Source organism: Manacus candei, unplaced genomic scaffold (assembly GCF_025592945.1).
Source record: "Manacus candei isolate 608988 ecotype Guabito, Panama unplaced genomic scaffold, ASM2559294v1 h1tg000045l, whole genome shotgun sequence".
NCBI lineage: Eukaryota > Metazoa > Chordata > Aves > Passeriformes > Pipridae > Manacus > Manacus candei.
In genome coordinates, this window is record NW_026138093.1 from 7,976,389 (window position 1) to 7,990,982 (window position 14,594).

Here is a 14,594-nt window from a genome sequence, read left to right on the forward strand (position 1 = left end):
CCTTCTACAACCAGCCCACAACTCAGCCTGCTTTTCTAACACCACACATTTACACACTAACCTTGGAGATAGATATGGACAGACATCTCTATCACCCTGGGGATGGAGCCTCAAGCATGTGCTGCCATAGGAATGGCAATCACAGAATCACAGAATCAGCCACGTTGGAAAAGACCTCCGAGATCATCAAGTCCAACCCCTGATCCAACCCCGCTGTGCTTCCCAGACCATGGCACTGAGGCCACATCCACTCTCACCTTCAACACCTCCAGGGACGCTGACTCCACCCCCTCCCTGCCCAGCCCATTCCAAGGCCTGATGACTCTCTTGGCAAAAAATTGCTTCCCAATATCCACTCTAAACCTCCCCTGGCACAGGTCCAGACCCAGCCCTTTTGTCCTACTGCTGCTTCCTGGCAGAACAGCCCCACCCCCACCTGGCTCCAACCTCCTGGCAGGGACTTGCAGACAGTCAGGAGGTCTCCCCTGAGCCTCCTCTTCTCCAGCCTCAACACCCCCAGCTCCCTCAGCCTCTCCTCACACCACTTGTGCTCCACTCCCTTCCCCAGCCTCGCTGCTCTTCTCTGCACCTGCTCCAGCCCCTCCAGGGCCTTCCTCAACTCAGGGGCCCAGAGCTGGACACAGCACTCCAGGGGTGGCCTCACCAGCGCTCACTCCAGCCCAACAATCCCTTCCCTGCTCCTGCTGACACACTCTTCCTCACACAGGTCCCTCTGCAGAGCCCTCCTGCCTTCCAGCACATCAACACACCCCCAGCTTGGTGTCACCTGCACATTTGCTGATGAAATGCCTGGTTCTGCAGCAGCTGCAGATGCTCAAGGGGCAGCAGGACCATGTCAGGGGCCTGGGAGGCCTGGGGGGCTTTGGGGTCTGGGAGGGTCCTGGGGGAGCTGGGGAGGGGCTTTGGGGATTGGGGGTACAGACCAGGACAGACCAGTACAGACCAGTGCCTCCTCACTGCTCCCCAGATCTCTCCTGGAGCTGGGCCACCTTTTCGTGGGACACCTGAGCCCCCCCCCAGTGCCCTCCCAGTACAGCCCAGTGCCCCCAGTACAGCCCACTGTGTTCCTGTCCTAGGGTGCCGGGTGATCCCTCTTTGTGGGGGTTGGGAGGGATTCGAGGGGGCACTGGGGAGATTTGAAGGGATCTGGGGGCGGTTGGATGGGGATTTGGGGGGGCTTGGGGGGCTTTGGGTGCATTTGCAAGAGTTAAAACAGGTTTTGGGGCACTGGGGCATCAAAGTGATCTATGGGGGGAGAGGATTAAAGGGAAAATAGAGGTTAAGAGACATTTGGGAGGAGTTAAAAGGGCCTGGGGGGGAGATGAGGGACTGCACCACGAGCAGGTGAGTCCTGAGACCCCCTCTGGTGTCCCCAAGACCTTCTTGGTGTCCCCAGTTCCCCCCTTGACACCCCAAGACCCCCCTGGTGTCTCCAATGTCTCCAGGGCCTCCTCACAGCCCCAGTTCCCCCCTTGACACCCCCAATTCCTCTGTTCCCAAACCCCTCCCCACTGTCCCCAAACCCCATCTCTGATGTCCCGAACCCTAATTCTCACCCCAGGAGCCCCCCCCTTGACCCTCTGACAACAAAAATGCCCCCCCCACGCTCACTGAAAGGTCAAGGGCATCTGGGGACACGTTGGGGACAGTCGGGGGGCTTTGTGGGGCACTGGGGGATTACTGGGGCATACTGGGACACACTGGGGGGAACCAGGGGGCACTGGGGGGTTACTGAGGGACACTGGGAGGGACTGGAGGTGAACTGGGGTACACTGGGGGTCACTGGCAGAGAACTGGAGAGTTACTGGGGGATTACCAGGACACACGGGGGGACACTGGGAGGTTACTGGGCCATACTGGGGGTTACTGGGTGCTCACTGGAGGATCACTGGGCCATACTGGGGGGCAGTGGGAGGTCACTGGGACACACTGGGTGGTTACTGAGGGGGTTACTAAGCTGTACTGAGGGTCATTGGGAAGTCATTGGGATATACTGGGGGCACTGGGATCCCCTTACCAGGATGTGGTACATCTCCCCCCACCCGGATTTTGGGGGGCATCCCTAGGACCCCTTGGGGCTGGGAGACACCCTGAACCCCACTGCTGGGCTTTAGGGGACCCCCCAAAATCCTCTCAAAACCCCTGAAATTCCTCCCTTGACCCATCAAAACCTTCTTCAGGTCCCCTCAAATCCCCTCAGAGACCTCATCCTGCCCTCGGACCCCCCAAACCTTCTCAGTGACACGCAAAACACACCTGGGACACCCCAAACCTATTCAGGGACCTCCAGTCCCCCTCAGGGACCTTCAAAACAGTCTGGGACCCCGTAAACCCCCTAGAGACCCCAAAACTACATAAAAGGTCCCCGAAAAGGCCCCCAGGACCCCCAAGCCTCCTCACAGACCCCCAAAGCCCACCTGGGACCCCCCCAAGTCTCCTGAGAAATCAAAACCCCCTTGGAGACTCCCAAACCCACTCAGGGACCTCCAAACTCCTCCCTGAGTCCCCTCAGGACACCGAACCCCCTCAGGGACCCCTCACAAAGACCCCGGGAACCCCCGAACCCCCGAGCTAAACCCTCCCGAGCCCTCCAGCCTTTCCACCCACACCCGCGCTCCCCGCAGCCCCCGAGCGGATCCCCAGACCCCGCTCTCGCCGCCCCCCCCGCACTCACAGCTCAGCGCAGCGGACGCCGCCTCTCCCCCACTCGTTTCCACGCGGACAAAATGGCGCTCGCCCTGCGCGCGCATCGTCCTTAGAAACTCGCCCCGCAGCCAATCAGCGCGCGGCCTCGGCCCCTGCCCGCCCTCTTTGGGCTTCCGCCCCGCGCGGTGCATTGTGGGAGTTGTAGTCCTTGCGGCGAGAAAGGATAGGCCTTTGGGGGTTTAGTTTTTCTGTCTTCTTTTATTATATCCTTTTTCTTTCGTTCGTTTCTTTCTTTTTTTATTTCTCCTTTTTTTATTCCTCTTTTTTCGTTTTTCTTTCTCTTTTTTTCCCCTCTTTTTTTTATGTTCTTTCTTTTTTGTTTTTGTTTTTTTTTTCTTATTTTTTCCTGTTCCTTCTTTTTCTTTTTTCTCTAAAGTCTAGACGACTTTAGGAATAAATTTAAAAGCCAACACAGTGCTATAAATTTAGGATGTGAACGTAAGGAAGTAGTAATGAAATCTCTGGCAAGACTCCACTCATACTGTGCTCACTAATACTTACCACATCATAAAAATCTGCTTTTTTAAAAATGTGAGAAGACAGTTGATCCCAGGAATAAAAGTTATGAGCTGTGAAGACAAGAACAGAAAAGCCCTCCTTCTGAAACAGTCACAGAAAAGGCAAATAAGTGTAACACAATTATGGAGTGATGAAAGGGAGTTCACACAAAGAAATATTTCAGATATATGCAGAAGAATTACAAGCATTGCCCCATTTTGACTAATTCTTCCTTACTTTATTTGCTGTGATAAATAGCACAACTCTCTGCTTAAAACTGGGAGAATTTTACTGATTAATACACTACAGAGTACGGAGAGTTTGTGTGCCAGTTCTGCTTCTCACTCGTTCAGCAAAGCTGAGCAGAACTTCTGATTAGACAGAAATCCCAAGTGGCTGCAGACTGGGCTAGAAGGGAGCAAATCACCCTGAAAAACAAAGTCCCAGTGCTCCCTGGGAGTGCAGAAGAGCAGGGACGGTGTCAGGAAAGACACCTCCTGAGAGGAACACAAACTGAACTCAAGTCCAGTTTTCTTCTTTCTTCTATCAAAGTTATTTGGGAGACAGCTGTGACAGTTTCTCTATAAAATGCAGGCAAAAGGCCAAATCTTGATTTCCTTGACTTTGGCATGACTGATGTATTTGGGCACTTTTTCATTCCCTCACTTCAATTATATGGCAAGACAGCAGAGAACTCTGGGAAAAGGTTTCTTTAACACAAGTTGAAAATTAAGAGGTTATTTTTAGTTTGAAAAAAAAATTGTGATCTTGTCTTATTTTGCATAAAGGTCATATTCACTCACCTGATGACAGTAAAAAAGCCAACAAATAACATCAGAAATCTCAGACATTAAGGTATGTTTGGCAAGTATCATTACTATAGAAAAGAATAAACTGCTGTATCTTCCCTTTCTCTCTCCTTTTCTCTCTTCACTCTCAGTGGCCTTTGTGTCTCATTGTCTCAGAATTTTGCAGGTATTTACATTTTCCACTCCTTACAGCACAAGGATATCCCCTTTCACATCGTATCCAAGCTACTGTTTGGTTGGAAACAAGCTATATGAAGGAAAAATATTTTAATTATGCAAAGAGTTTCAAGAATTCAGATATAAAATTTCAGATTTTTAAAATTCATTTTCGAAACTACAGAGAAAAATCCCACAGAGAAATTTTTAACTGTAAATAAGTATATACAGTGTAAATAAAGAAATGCATGTTGGAAAAAAAATTGTCTCATAATTGTAAAACAGTGATCAGCAGTAACTTTACAATGGAATACTCCTTTGTCCTCTGTCACTCTCCCTTTTGTACAATCTTCCATCCAGTTCCATCAAGTACTCCCCACAATGGAAATTTCTGGAACAGCATTGTTTTTCTTATCCTTGAAAAGAGAATGCTCCATGTTCACACTCATTAAAAGGCTGTGATTTTGTACCTAATGAGATCTCTCTCACTCTTTGATCAAACAAAACTTCTGTCTAAGTGAAATCTTGGCTGCTGAAGTAAAAAATAAAATTTCTTCTTATTTTAGTGGCACCCAGATTTCATTTAATGATTTACAAAGTGTGAAGGCACTGATTACAGCCCAGTGTAAAATCACCATTACACTCATAATTTTCCATGCAATGGAATTGTAGAGCATTTGAAGAGTCACTGTACAAAACACCATAGTAAAGCAAACAGACATTGTCCTAGTATGGAAGATTTCTTTAAACACTCTCACTGCTAATTTAATTCTAGTTAAACACACATATCCTAGGGAATGCCACGTGCTTTTCAGCAGGATTTTATGTGTAAATCAGGATAACACGTTTTCAAAGCATTAACTAAAAGGAAGCACGAACTAAAACCTATTTAACCAATGAGGTATTGCTTTTAAACTACCACAAGGTCATAAAAAAGATCATTTCAAAGCTATAAGTTTTCTAATTGTGATCAACAACAATCTAATGATGAAAGAAAGTCTGTCTGAATGGCTGTCATAAACCTCTGCACAGCCTTACTTATCTTTAAAGATCCTTTACTTTGTCATTTGGTAAAATTTTCACTACCAAATTTTACAGTGCAAAATTAAAATGTGGCACTGGAATTAGAAATAACATTGTCTTACTGCTCAGTCTTAAATGAGCAGTGAAACTCAGATGCAGTTTTATTATTCTATAACAAAGTCTATTTGTTAATATTAGGTGCAACTTGACAATAAAATTGGAAAAGTATAAAATGTGCTGGAAATTGACCTTTTCCTTATTTCTCAGTCATCTGTCACACAAACTCTGTATTGGATTTATTCACTTTCCTGAAGTCTTTCTGCTGGTTTGGACTCAAACCTAATCCATCTGTTTGCAAGCAAACTGTTTCAAGTTTAACTGTATTTTGAGCTCTAAGGTTTGTGGGATTTCTCTTTTCTTTGTTTTTTTTTCTTTTCTTTTAAAATGATATGTATGTCACTCTACACTATTCTCACTCAACAGCTACACCTACACATCTCTCAAGATCAAGAGTTGTTGGGCTCTCACATTAGAATTCAAAACTGCCTTAAATTAATTGTTTCCATTGGCATTTATTCAAAGAAATTTATTTCTCCAGGATGGCCATGCAAAGGGAATGCAAAAGGGACACACCTACACCAGTTAGAAATGGAAAAGCTTTCTTGACATAAAAAAAAAGAACCAACAGCCAACCAAAACAAAACCACAGAACAAAACACTCACAGTGTTCAGGGCATATTTGCTCAATTCTCTCATTTCCAATTGTTATGAAGAGAACAGCCAGAGGGGTTTAGAGCCTCAGTCACTGTAAATCAGCACATTGGAACTGACTTTCTTACAGCTAAAAAACTTGGTGGATTCTGGCTCAGTATATTGCCAGTGGTTTCTATTACTGTTATTAAACAAATTCTCTAAGTCTATACAGTAACTGCTCCTTGTCAGCACTTTCAACTTCTATTCTAAAACAGGTTCCAAAATGCAAGTGAGTCTCTCTGTATTCTTGGACCAGATCAGCTGTCCCTGATAGAATACACCACCATTCACAGAAAAAAATGAAGTACATAACACACCTCTCACCTTCACAATATGTTAACTACACAACTGTTTTCATGCTCTAGTTCTTAAAGTTAACCATGTGACAAATTAGAAGCCAAAAAGGACAAGTTTTTTAGTAAGAACTACTAATGCAAACACATTCTTCAGAACTTCCAGTCCTCAGCTGAGATAATAAATCACATTTTGTTCAACAATGTTTGTGGAATTGTTCCATGCACAGAAAAAACACTTTTTCACACTCACCTCCTGGAGGCCTGACAATTGTTACAGCATCACTTATCAAGCTGCCCTGGCTGTTGGATGCATTCACTTGCACTGTGGAGTTAGAAAATAGAATCAGGCCTTTAATGGTACCCACACATTGAATTTCCTGCTGCTGCAGAACATCTGAGTATCATTTACCACAGAATAATGAGCGTTATCTGTTAGGAAAAAACAAGAAAGGGGGAGAAGAACAAATGTTAGACCTTGTGTCTGCTACATTTCAGTGCCTTTAGGAACTAAGTCTTATTCCTACTCAAAAGAAGACTTGCTGTTTATACCAATAACATACATACACACAAAATTTTGGCTATTGGGGAGAAAAAATATTATTCATCATTTCACCTGCTTTTGGCAACAGTTTATGGTACCTGTAAATCTTGGAAAATAAACCAACCAACACATGAAGCAACCATGCATTGCAGAGCTGACTGCTCTATACTGCAAACAGGAGCCAGCTCTCAGAAATTACTGATCTTCTAGAAAAGTTGTGTGAGAACTGCAGATTCCAAACATTAGTGTTAATTCTTGTGCCTGTGATACACTGGTAACAATTTCTGAATTCACTAGAAAAATGCTTCCCTTAGGAGTTTATAAGCTAACTCATTGCATAGAGCAGAAAAGCTCACCTGCAGTAACACCTGCTTTCCAGCATGGCCTGCAGTCCCCTCACAGATAAAAGGATTGGAAACATTGAGTTTATCAGTTGAAACCATCAGAGGACACAACAGCAACCTGCATGTCCTTTGCAACCTTTTAAGATCTCAAACTTAAGATAAGACAATATTCTGCCCTACAAAAATAAAGAAACCCTTTCCAAAATACCCAGTAAGGCTAGAAAAAAAAAGAAAATTGCATGTCAGGTAACAATTTTTTTCAAACCAATGAAGAGTTCCCTCACATATCTGAGAGCAAAGCTGAGCTCATTTAAAGATTAACCTGTATTTCAAACATATAAAGTCCTCTATAAATGGTTAATGTTATTACTACTGTTCATTCCATGGAGAGCTCTCACAGGGAAGTCAGAGGAAATTCTCTGTTACAAACAACAGCAGAATCACACAAGTCTAAGATCACAGGTATGAGAATAAGATTAAACAGTGTATAACTATTAAAACTATTGTAAGTGAAGTCAGGCATTGTCACAGGTAGCAGATTGAATATTCACATCTGAGTCCTCTACAAAACCTAGATAAGACAGAATTACAAAAACCCTAGAAAAGCAACGTTTTAATTATTTTTTAAGGGAAACTCCTTGGATTTACACATTTTTTTTCAAGTTTTAAATGAGCTGTTAGAATTGAAATGTTATTAAATCTGAAAACCGTTTTCCAATCTCCCCTATTTCCATGATGTGCTCTAACACGTGTGTGTGCAGCACATTTCAGTCCTGCTCACAGGACATTTTACCACAGATGAGGGATCTGGATTTTCTTCTGATTTGGGGATTCCTACAAACAATCTCTGATTTACTTACGGTGCAGGTCCACTCCATTCCATTATTTTGGTGTTCACAGAGTGGCACAAAGGGTGTTTTCAGTGATTCTTCTGGTAACAGATGACAAACTTATTTTCTGAGGTTTTGTGGAGGGGGGGCAGTTTTGTAAAACTCTTTGTAAACCTGCCTTGTAGCCCAGTTCCTTATTGCTCAAATTCTCCCTGGATGACACCGTGCCACAGCACCAGAGCACCCGGACAGACTCCAGCAGGGTGAAGGTGGGATGATTTCATGGAGCCTGATGGATTCACTTTGGATTTCACTCAAGTTTACACAAGCCTCAGACCCCGTTTTAGATACAGCAATGAAGGCAAAACTTCTTATCCTGCCAGAAGAACAACCACATTTCACACATTCCACACACAGAATCCTGCAGGAGCAAAGTTATTTTGTCTGACATCACTCTCATGGATCCAGGCTGCTCAACCAGCACCACAAAAATGCATCCACATTCCTTGAACTCAGCTCTTCAATTGTACATCCAACCCTCCTTCTGCACCTTTGTGAAACTGTCCCTGGCTGTGATTTGGGAGCAGATACAACCCAGCATACCTAGGTAGCCTCATCTCCTCGGATGGTAAGATTGATGGGGAGATAGACAACAGGTCAGCAAAGGCATAAAGTGCTTTTGGAAAGTTTCATAAAAGAGTTTGGCGAAACAAATACCTGAAGAAAAGTACAGAGATCAATGTTTACAGAGCCACAGTGCTGTCTACTCTCTTGTACGGATCTGAATCATGGGTCATCTACCACCACCAGCTGCGTCTCCTAGAACGCTTCCAACAATGTTGCCTCTGAACAATCCTAAACATCCACTGGTCAGATTATGTGACCAATACATCTGTTCTGGAACAAGCAGCAGTCACAAGTATTGAGGCCATGTTGCTGAGAACACAGCTGTGCTGGGCAGGGCACGTCTCCAGGGTGAAGGACCAACCACCCCCTCCCTAAGATCCTGCTTTATGGTGAACTTGCCACTGGCTGTTGCAAGAGAGGAGCCCCAAAGAGAAGATACAAGGACTCCCTGAAACAACATCTCAGCCTTGGCCATATTGATCATCATCACTGGTCTACTCTGACCTCCAGTCGGGAGGCCTGGAGACACCCCATCTATAACACTGCTGATGCTTTTGAGAATGCACGCAGGATCAACCTTGAGGAGAAAAGACAATGCAGAAAGAATCGTGTCCTGCAGAATATACCACCTAAGGAGTCTTTCTGCTGTACCTTTTGCAACAGGACATGTCTATCTCATATTGGCCTTTTCAGTCACCAACACTCTTGCAACAAACTTGGGTAGTGCCCTCCCCAAATCTTCGTTTGCAAAACCCAGCCATGATGAGTATTCTTACTGGATATAACTGTGATATATGTACATCTATATTTTTGCTCTAGCTCTGCTATTTGTTTTTTTTTTTTCTCTCTGGGAAGTAAGCTTTTTCACTGGGTCTCGGGGACTTGGCGGGAAGCCAGGTCCAAACCTACACATGACTTCTTTGGGAGAGGCTGTGCTGGGGCCACGCTCCAGCCCTGAGCAGTCCCAGCTTTCAGGCAAAATCATGGCTGACCCCCGGGACCCCCATTGTCAGCTGGCCAGGAAAGTGGGATCCTGGTGTGCTACAGGGTGTGGTGGTGGGCCCCAGCCCTGCCCAGCACCACAGGGCCCCTCACTCACCCAGCTTGAGGGGCTGCATGGTGGTCACCTCATAGGAGGATGGAAGCTGCAGACCTGGAGAGCGGCTCTCCTGGGAAGAGCTGTCTTCCATCCAGGCCTGCCTGGGGCAGGCGGGGGGTCTCTTTTCCATCCTGTGTATCAAAGAACACAGGGGAGCCTGCCTACGGAGGGCGTCCGAATGGTGGAGTCAAACACCCTCGGGAAAAATGCTGCGGCCAAATCGCCTCAGGCAAAGAGCCTCAGGCAAAAGGCCTCAGCAAAAGGCCTCAGCCAAAAGGCCAAGGCAAAGTGCCTCGGCCAAAAGGCCAAGGCAAAACGCCTCAGGCAAAGTGCTTCGGCCAAAAGGCCTCGGCCCAAAACGCCTCAGCCAAACTCCGCATTCCCACGGGGCCACCTGGGGTCGTGGACAAGACGTGGACTGCAGTCGGGGGCTTCTCGCCAGCACCGCACTCCTCTCCTGTCCAGTCGCCGTCCTGACGGACACTGACCCACCGTGGGCCACGGTCGTGCTGAGCACACCTGCTGCAGTGGGTGTCACAAAGGGCCCCTCTGTGACATGCTGCCGGCTGCTAGCAACAGGTTCCAGTGCTTGTTGACATGGCACCTGCCCCCAGCAACGGGTCCCAGGGAGCCACCACGCAGGCAGGAGCAGGCAGGGTGTCCCTGGGGACACAGGCCTGCCTCAGCCCTTGGCACTCAGCTGCCCTCAGGGTAGCTCCAGGTCCCACCTTGCTCTCGTGTCTCCTCGGGACATCCCAAGGAGTCCCATGTTCAGACAGCCGTGCGTGCCCCCAGGACATCCCTTTCCTGTCCCCACACTGCAGAGCCTGGCCTCTGAGCCCTTCAGTCACAGTAAATGCATAACATTTGCTCAAGCTTAACAGAAACCATGGTTTTTGTCACCTTTTCTCTTTCTCCCACTGACCAGCAAGAGCTTTGCCCCACTCAACAGCTCTTCCAGCACCAGGCTGCTCAGGAGCCCTCCCAAGGCCTTTGCTGCACCCCAGGCCCCTGCGCGGCACCCCGAGCTGCCCCTGGGGTGGCTGAGTGACCCTGCCAGGCTGGTGGAGTCCTGGGGGTACTTAGGGCTGAAGGGGGGAGGATGGCACCCAGGGGGATCCAGCTGGAAGGGCCGGGATCCTCAGCATGCTGGGAGCTGTCATCTGCTGGCACAGCCCAGCTGAGCGGCCGCATTGGTCCATCTGAGGGGCCAGGAGCTGTAGTCCTGCTGCTCTTGCCTCAGTTCTGTGTCTCTTCTACAAAATCAGACCAAAGAAGCCCCCAGAAGCCCAAAGGGCCCTGGAACAGCCCCTCTCTGACAGCCCCAGAGGTGCCCTGGAGCCACTGCCCAGTGTGACCTCGCTCAGGCACCTTCAGAGCCCCGCTCGGCCCTGGGGGGCTGGTGTGGGCATCCGCGCTGCCTGGGGACAGCCAATGGTGACAACTGGCAGTCCAGGAAAGACGTGGGTAAGGCTATCTTGGCAAAGAGTCCCCCCACTTTGAATTTCCATCCCATCCCCTCAGGACTTGTTCATTTTCCCTTCCCGGCCCTCCAGGCCTAGAACTCTTCTCATCCCACAAGTCCTCTCTGAACCCTCTCTTGTGCTGGGGCTGCCTCAACCTGGACCGTTTGTCCCCTCAGCACCCTAAGGCACCTTTTGATGTGCTCCAGAGGCCACAGTTTGTCCCCTGATCCCCACAGTACCCCTTCATCCCCCTCCCTCACCCTTCCTTGGAACCTCATGAGCCCTCCCTTGACCCTCGAGGGACACAAAAGCCCACGGTTTGCTCTTCTGCAGCCAGGAGAGGCCTCTTGGCCACAGTCCCACCACAGGACTCCTCCACCTGCCCTGCAGCTGTCTTCAGGCCAGATCATACAATCACAGAACCATTTAGGTTGGCAAAGACCTGCAAAATCATCGAGTCCCAACTTACACCCATCCCCACCTTGTCCACTAGAGCAGAGCACTGAGGGAATGCCATGTCCAGTCTTGTCTTGGATACCTCCAGGGATGGGGATTCCACCAGCTCTCCGGGCAGCCCCTTCCAATGCCTGACAACCATTTCCATCAAGAAAAGCTTCCTCATGATCACACACAAAGCCTCCTGAGGCCTTCAGTGCACCCCAGGCCCCCCAGCAGAAACCACCCTGCCAGGGCTTTCCATGCCACAAGTGTAATACAGAGCTCTTCACTCATTTCCAGCTTCAAACTCTGGAGCCCCAGCACTTCCCAGGAGCTCTGGGATCCTCTGCAGCCCACTCAGGGCTGAGTGTTCCTTCCTGATTCCATCCTTCTATGCCTAGGGGGTCCACCGGAGACCCTTTGAGGCCGCACAGCTGCAATGCAGGGCTCAGTGGGGCATTTTGGGGTACCGGAGATGCAATTTGGAGTCCACCAAGGAAACGTGGGACTCTGCAGCTACAATTCAAGGCCTGTGGGGATGGTTTGGGATATCAGGAATGAAATTTGAGGCCCCCTGCAGAAAACTAAAGGGCTCTGTGCCTGAAGTTTGGGGAAAGTGGGGGATTTGGGTCCTGCAGCTGTGACATTCCCTCGGGGAGACAGCCAACCCCCGTAGCCACACTCAGCCCAAACCCCCCCCAGACCTGCCACCCTCCATCTCCCAGAGCTGCTGACACATCCCACTGCCCAAAATAAGCATGATTGCCCCCAAAATGCCACCTCAGCAGGCCCGGGGGGATGGACTCAGGGAGGGGAGGAAGCCCAAGCTGCTGTGGGGGAAGTTTGAAGGCAGTGGTCATGATGTGGGACAATCTGGAGTCTGGCAATGTCTCCGGGTGACCTCCTGGTCCTGTGGTAGCTGCAGCACAGGGCCTACTGCTGTGCCACCTCCTGGGGTGCTGGGCCTGGGAGGACACAGGGGTCACAGAGTCGGGCACTGTGTGGGGACACAGGGATAACTGTGGCTGCCCAGGCTGGAGAAGAAAAGGTTTTGGGGTGACCTTGCAGCCCCTTCCAGTGCCAAAAAGAGGCTCCAAGGGAGCTGGAGAGGGATTTTGGACGAGGGCCTAGAGTGACAGGACAAGGGGAATAGCTTCACACTGGCAGAGGGCAGGGTGACATTGGCAGTGGCCCTGAAATGGGGTGAGAAGGCTCAGGCAGCAGCTTGTCCTTTAGCCAAGGTGGCTTCTCCCGGGGAAAGCCCCATCCAGGGCTCAGCTTGTCCCACAAGCCTGGGGCCAGGGGTGCTGAGGGGGGAGCGTCCCGCTGCCTGCGGGACAGCCCAGGAAGGACACGGTCGGCTCGGCACACTCAGCACCACGCAGCTGAAGGACACCAGGGCTTTGGGCACGTTGTTGCAGCTTTATTCATCCCCAGTCCTTTAGCCAAGGCAAGCTGCACCTCTGCCGGGCTCACAGCCAGCAGCAGCGCAGTGCTCGCAGGAGGCCTCTTGGTCTTTGCTGCACGAAAGGACTCCTCAGAATGGAGGCTGTCCGAGCTGCCAGGGAGCTGACAGAGATGTCCCAGTCTCTCTCCAAGGGCTGAAGTGCTGTGACAGAAAGAAACAGAACCCAGATAAAACCCCCCATCTGCAGAGAACCTCTGGATTCCCAACAGACCGCGCTCCCCACTCACCGCTCAGGATGTCAGCCTGACTCTCCGTGGTCTGCTCCCTCAGGCGCCGTGTGATGAGTCCTGGGCACAGAGCTCCATTAGCCCCTGCTCCCCAGCCTGCTCCCAGCAGCAGGGTCCCCAGACCTACCTCCTCCCCCTCAGCAGGGCTGAGCCCAGGAGTCCCCAGAAGCTCAGGGCAGTGGGACTGAGCAAGGCAGTCACCAAGCCCCGCTGCGTGGGCAAGGCTGGCAGAGGGAGGCAAGGCCCTACCCAGGGTGACCGGGGCTGGGGTAGCCCCAGGACTGCCCCTCGTTGCTGGGGCAGCAGTGGCACAGGGGCCAGGCTGCCCCAGAGGCACCGCAGGGGCTGGCACTCACCAATGAACCTGACGGCCGCCAGGCGCACGTTGGCCTGAGGGTCCTGCAGGTAGGGCAGGCTCTGGTGGATGAAGTCTTCAGCCCTGCTCCTGCTGTTCTGAAGCTGCAGAGAGAACAAGGCATGTCTCTCCAGGGCTGTCACTGGGGCAGTTGGCTGGAGCAGTGCCTCCCGCCAGCACCTCCTGGGACGGAGAGGCCTCCCCTCCTGTTGGCTACAGGGAGGGGACAGGGGCCAGCAGAAGAGCCCCTGGGGCTCTGTTCTTGAGGGCAGCAACAGGGATGCAGCTCCAGGCTCTGCCCAGCTGCAGAGCCCCCAGCCCAGACATGGGATGGGAGCAGCCCTCCCCCAGCTCGGGCCCCTCAGCTTGTCCTTACCAAGCACGCTCCAAGCTCCCACAGCCGCTCTCTCTGCAGCAGGTGCTTGAGCGTCTTCCACTTCAGCAGCTCGGCGGCAGCAAGAAGGGCTTCCCTGGAGGCCTGCAGGACAGCATGAGCTGAGAGATGGCCTGGGGGCCTGGGCAAGGAGACATCTTGGCTTTGTTCCTGGGGGATCCTGCCTTTAGGAATCTGGGACATGCCCTAGCCCAAATGTCTGGGAACCTTTTGGGGACAACGCTGGGGGACAGGCGTGGAAGCTCAAAGGCCTGGCCTCTGACACAGCCTGTGGGGATGCCCCTGCTCAGGCCGTGGGAGTCAGGGGCTGCTGCCGAGCCCTGCAGGAGCAGGCAGGGCAGGTGTTGTACAGGGCCGTGCCAGCTTCTTTGGCTGTGCTGGGGGAGCGTTGCCCACTGCCAGCTGCCCTTGCCCCGATGCCCAGGAGCCCTGGGGGTGTCAGCTCAGCCCTCTGTGTGTCAGGGCTCAGCCTTCAAACCTGTACCTTGGCCACGCTGGGGACCTGGTCACTCATGCGGAAGAGGAGAGGCACCAGTGCTCGCC

At 50.6% G+C, this 14,594-nt stretch overlaps 1 protein-coding gene and 1 pseudogene across 1 annotated transcript in view; one reads left to right on the forward strand and one right to left on the reverse strand.

The window, feature by feature from the left end:
- LOC127474810 (uncharacterized) overlaps positions 1 to 14,594 on the forward strand; it is a 1,039,526-nt gene that overhangs the window by 849,724 nt on the left and 175,208 nt on the right.
- Positions 1 to 14,594, reverse strand: part of LOC127474816 (zinc finger protein 850-like) — a 454,983-nt pseudogene that overhangs the window by 3,136 nt on the left and 437,253 nt on the right.